The sequence below is a fragment of the Syngnathus typhle genome, linkage group LG2 (assembly GCF_033458585.1).
Source record: "Syngnathus typhle isolate RoL2023-S1 ecotype Sweden linkage group LG2, RoL_Styp_1.0, whole genome shotgun sequence".
NCBI classification, from domain to species: Eukaryota; Metazoa; Chordata; class Actinopteri; order Syngnathiformes; family Syngnathidae; genus Syngnathus; species Syngnathus typhle.
The window spans coordinates 16,918,101-16,924,100 of NC_083739.1; positions in this window are offsets into that span (position 1 = coordinate 16,918,101).

The window sequence follows — 6,000 nt, forward strand, 5'->3', positions numbered from 1 at the left end:
GGGTGAATATATGCATGAATGATTTCTTATCTCTCTCTGTGCCCTGTGATTGTCTGGCGCCTGGTACAGGCAGTCTGCCTTTTCCCCACAGTCAGCTGGAATAGGCTCCTGCTCCCCTGAAGAGGATTGATAGGGGTTAAAGAAAGTGGATGGGTAGATGCGTCAGGAATGTGGACTACCAATTATTTAGAGTGGTAAAATGCAATTTAACAGAGTAAATTATTTTAAAAAGATAACACAGAGTAATATGATATGAATGTATGCACCATTCACCAACTTTAGTATAAACATTTTAGCATCAGTGTATAATAACATATCTGTATTATTTGTGTATGAAGTGCTTTTGCAAAGAGGAGGAGCAAAGAGAGCATCAGCAGCTTTGCAACACTAAACATGGAGAAAACAGTAGGGTGGGAAAATGAAAGCTTGGGAAGCGGGGGCAGATTTCTTTATCGCCTCCTCTTGGACAAGCCAAACATTTTTTCCTGATGAGACGTCACAACCATCGTGCCTTACCTTTCTTGTGGGGCTTTCGCTCATGTGTGAGTGAGAAAAAAAGAACGACTTGACTTCAATCTGCTCTACAACAAGTATGTACATAATGCTCCTGTTCAACAGTCTGGGCAGGATGCAGCAGACAGGATGTTGGGCCAACTTTAATCAGCTCAGGGCTTTGATTTCATGCGTCTGTTTATTTTGTGCTTTGCCTCAGAGTCCTCACTCAAACGTTTTTTTGAAACATTTTGCCGGTGGTGGAGCCTGTCATTAAGTAGAGGCCCAAGCAAGAGTGAATAAGCTTATTGAAAAGGTGAACCAACGCCGACATTTACACCCAGCTTCTTGATCTATCCATCTGCTAATCTCTCACATCTTCTCTCTTCCCTCCCACTGTCAAGTTCCTCACCCCCTTCCTGCCCCCCAACAATCACATTCATGTCATCTATTATTTTAGGAGGTGTTCTTAAGGTCGTGTATGAGTCATAGATTCCTGAAGAAAGATTCACATGGCAACATCTGGTTTTGGGGGCCGGGGGCGGCTCTCATCACCTACCATCCCGACGTGTTAATATATTCACCAGCTCAGACAGTGTTGACTCTCATCGGTTATTTTGACACATAATTCAAGTTGTTAATTAATTAAAGTAGTAGCCGCATTGTCTTGAGGGAAATCTCGGTTTTCACAACACTGACCAACGAAACATTTAACACATTTCAAGCAAGTAGGCTATAACAATTTACATCTTTAAATAAAAAGAGAGTAAAATATTGACTCAGAACAAAAGAAAACCTGGTCTGGCTTGATCAATAAAAAGCCCAAAATGTTTGTTGAAAATCTTCATAAATGCTAAATCTTCAAATGCCATTGAAATTTGGAAGCATTATTTCCCTATTCTCTACATTTCTCAAAACAGTTTCTCCATTGATTTCAAAGCATATCTTATAACGTCATTGTGCCTAAAATAAACTTTTAGTTCCACTTTAGTCAAACATAAAAGCTGCTATTCAATCTTGCCAGGCTTCTTTGATTTCGAGGTGAGTCAGCACAGCTTGACTAATGACAGGGCATAAAGTGGCACAATGACACTAGAGCGTGCAATTAGCTAATGCAACTGGACAGCTATTTAGAGCCAAACCAAGTATGATGATGATGCACTTTTTTGTTCTTTTTAGTCCCTGGCTTAGTTCATCTTCGCCACACACTCACATAATTATGCTGACTTAAAGGGCAGTTACAAAGACAGAGAGAATCCTTGTGCAGAAATCAAATTCTCCCCATGCTTGGAGATCAAGCACTGTTTCTAATCCATGTGCAACTGTAGCCACTCTGTGTGTGAGTCCACTGATGGTAATTAGATAATCTCATATTTCCATTGTCAAAAGTAGTGTATGGGACCACCCTTATGTTGAAAATCAAAAGGTTGAATCTTGACGCTGGCCTATTGATATTAAATTCATTTGCTCCACTATGCCCTTTAGCTTTGTTCTGCTCCACTACTGTTGTTTTTCTTCACGCCTTCAACGTGACATGGTTTTCACAGCAGACTCATTTCTTAATGGACTCTAGCGGCCACCTGCCAAAGATCAGTCAGGGCAATGTATTGTAGGTATCCATTAGACAAAAAGCCAGCCTAAATTGTGCTTGAGGCGTATTATAAACGGATAGGAGAGATGGATGCGGTTTTTTTTTTCAAAAAGGAAAAAAATGGAGCTGTTCTACCGACATGGTCAAGGGTAATGCGGCCCAAGCGTGGGCTGAAAAATGTGTTGATGTTTGCACTTGTCAGCTATGAGCGCCATGGGACCGCATGGGTTATTAATCGGCGATACCGGAGCGATTACTGTGATCCATGAGATACTCAGTTACAGGTTCTGAACAATCTGTGGCCATAATGCATCAGTCGGTTGTTTAACAAGCACTAAGAAGCAGAGCAAATCAGTCGCAGGCAATGTTAAGGGATAAATATTTCAAACATAAAATGAAGACAAAACCGGTGCCAACCGTCCCAAAAAGCTGCAGTTTTGCAAAAGTGCAATGCTGATTCCATGTCTGCCTTTGTAAATGGAAAGGGGCAGCTAAGGGCCCAGTCTGTGGAGTGTGAGCTAACAAAGCAATGAAGCCTTTAAAACTCATGTGGCATCTAGAAACCAAACGTCTACCACAGGATAGGAAAGTGGGTGTTAAAAGAAAACGGGCTTTTCAGACTGGCCCAGACTGGATAAAGAGGTGACATAACCAATTAATACTGTAGAAATGCAAACTCTCCTGTTATTTATTTATTTATTTATTTATTTATTTATTTACAAGACTGAGTAGATGTGAGATTTGGTGCGGATTCACGAACTGAAGGCTCACCCTGAATGTTTAACATTGAGTAGGTATTATAGCTTTATCTGCCTTATCTATAATGAAGCAAACCCCTCAAAATGGTGTTTCTCACAGGCACGCCTTTATCTTTGCGACACTCAAGCCTATCTCTGACACCAATTTAGATTTGACAGACAGAACATGGGATGGGAAGTCTTTAAAATCTTTATGTCTTTAAAAATAAATACATAAACGTAAGGGGTTAAAAGGGAGTTGCTTGGTTCATGGAGTAAATCATAATATATCTATACATACATAAACTGGAAGACATCCCTCCATGGTAAACTACAATCGGAAAATGTGTTCAACTTAAACAACAGCAATTTAGCAAGACAGGACTGGAAATGCAAATCTCTGTCATCCCAGTATGTTGCCCATGAGAAAGCATGCAGAGTACACAAATTGATAAAAAGACATGTTGCTTTTTTTAACAGTTTGGGCCTTACAGATTTTTGACATTCATGTCATGCATGATGAAAGGTCAAAATCATCTTGAAGTGCACGTAAATTCTTCATTAACATCCAACAGCAGTAATTATTGTCCATTAATGTAAAGATTTTGTCCCACCTCTAGAACTCAACCCACAACACATTTTCCAGTTCTTTATAGACCCTGCCCCCCACACACCGCCCCCCGCCCCAACTGCAGACTTTCTCAATAAAAGAAAAAAGCTAGTTAGAAAGATAGAAATAGGACACGTCCCAGGAGAAACTAAGTCATTTGACATTCCGGTTAAATGCATTGGGCTAAAACCAGGTGTCAATCCTGCTCTCATGTTTTGACTTGAAACCACAAAGCCGTATCTGGCAAAGTGTCAGAAAGCTAAACAACCGCGTTTGCTGCAACTCTTCTACTGCAACTGTTTGTGTTTGGAAAGCAGTGCTACAAATGTGGCAAACTCAAAGTGCATCTCACCATCAAGTCTGGGACTCTCACAACTACCAGTTCCTGTCTGCAGTTCCTTGTTATGAGATCCCAGATTATCTGTGTTTTTTCAGGGATTCTGTCAACCGATTTAACTGACCAGAGCTGGTGTTCTTTTAAAAAAAACAATGAGCCTCTGCATCAAGTTGGTTTGACGTCTGCCTTTCTGTTTGGAAAGAAAAACTAAGTAAATTAACATATGGACCACCTATTGTAACTATCCAAAGGTCAAAAACGTTCATACTATTTCACTCATACAATGTGTTATGGATTTGTTCTGTCTATGCCATGATTTGCACGAATACACATTTCTCTGCTTGATTTAATGTTATGGCGTATTGTTTGCACTAAGGTCAAACCACTGATGTCACAAATATGCTCACCAAGAATGTTTTTATTCTCGTGGAAACACCTACAGGGACTTCTCAGTTACATCTTCCCATGCAAAACCAAAATCAGAGCAAGCATGACAAGCGCAGGATCACAACACCAGCAGGTGTGCTCTGTTATTTATGTTTTAAACAGTGTGCTATATCACTTACAAAGTCTTTTGGCGTGGCGCTGTACCGTGATTCCCCGATATCCCGTGATGCAGTGAGCATCGAGGATGCAGTACTGCAGCTGCTTCTCATCACAACGATTCCCTCTAGATTTGCGTACAGCTTCATGACTCGGATTACAGCACTCTTTGTCTTGTATACATGTTGACCCCGTACACAAATAATTGCCGTAACAACGATGGGATGCCAGCCATGATGTTTGCAGCTTTGCCAAATCTGATATGACAACACCACTTGGGTAATCTAGTGTCACTATTGGTGAAATGGCGGATTTTGCACAAATGCAAACAGCTATGAGAAGATTGTGATTTAAGGAACTAAAACAAATGTATTTTAGTTGTGGCTCTAACTAATCTGAAGTGAGGACCAACATTGGACGCATGGATCAGCTCCAGGCCACACATGTTGATGGTGTTTTTGATTTTGTTCTTTCATTTAATATTCATTGTCACAGTTCATGGTTGAATAAACAATTAGCAATGCCAGACTGTCATGAGCAAGTGAGTTTCCTCTGCAAGTCACTGTTGTAATATTTCACCTGGTGCAATCCCCACCCCCTTTTATCCAAGAAAGTTGTCTTTTTGTACAAACTCAATTGTTCAAAATGAGGTTCAGGAACAAATTTTCTACAAATATCTTCTCCGGCAACTGTGCAGGAGCAAGCCTGTCATTTTCCCCAGGAATAGACGCCTAGTTAAAATTACAGCTTTTAAAGACGAGCAATTGACGCACTGTCTGTTCTCAAACGGAACCCTGAGAATATAACCATGTGGTATCATTTATACATTTATACAAGGTTTATGACATAAGCGTGGATCCTAAATGACATATGACACAGTGTGTATTTAGCCTAGGCCTGTGCAGCATTAGAATTTGGTTTCTCAAGGCTCTTCAACCATAAATTGTAGTGTAGGTAAAACTTTATTGCAACCCTCAAAAGCTTCTTGTAATTGTGAAGTATCTGCATTTAGAAAATGGTTTTGGACTTAAAAAAATAACTACTTCTTAATTGTCATTGGAAAATGAAAACGCGATTGTGCAGCTTTATAAGATTAATTTCTCATTCTGAGTTAGATATATGGTGTGGTAGCGGTAAAGTTGCACCTGGATTTAAAATACCCACAATAGATGGATGAATAAATAAACAAATGAAGATTGGTATGTAAATGTGCATGATTTTATTTTAATAGATGCAAATCGTAAACATAAAAAAGTGTTTATGGTAGACAGAAGAGACTGCAAATACAGCACCGATCACACATAGGTTTTATTTGATATTTTAAAACACTCTTTTTACATTATGTTGATCCTCAAGGTTGAAAGAACCTTATACTTTAGAAAAATTGCTGACCATTCAATGTATATGCCAAGTCACAGCATTCTATCAACTCTCTTGAAAATATTTCATTTGAAAGAAATATCAAATTTATTTCCTTTGCTTGAAGTCAACTTTTTACATTTTTTTAAATAGTTTTGCAATAGTTTTACTTACGAGAAACTACGAAGCTCATCCACAGCTTTTGCGTCTTTCGCTTCTAAATATTTTTAGATCGTCTGTGCGACTGCAGGGGGCGCCCTTGATCAGCCACTTTGCTTGGCCATCCTTGCAAACCCCCCAGAGCACACACACAGACACACTTGTGGGATCA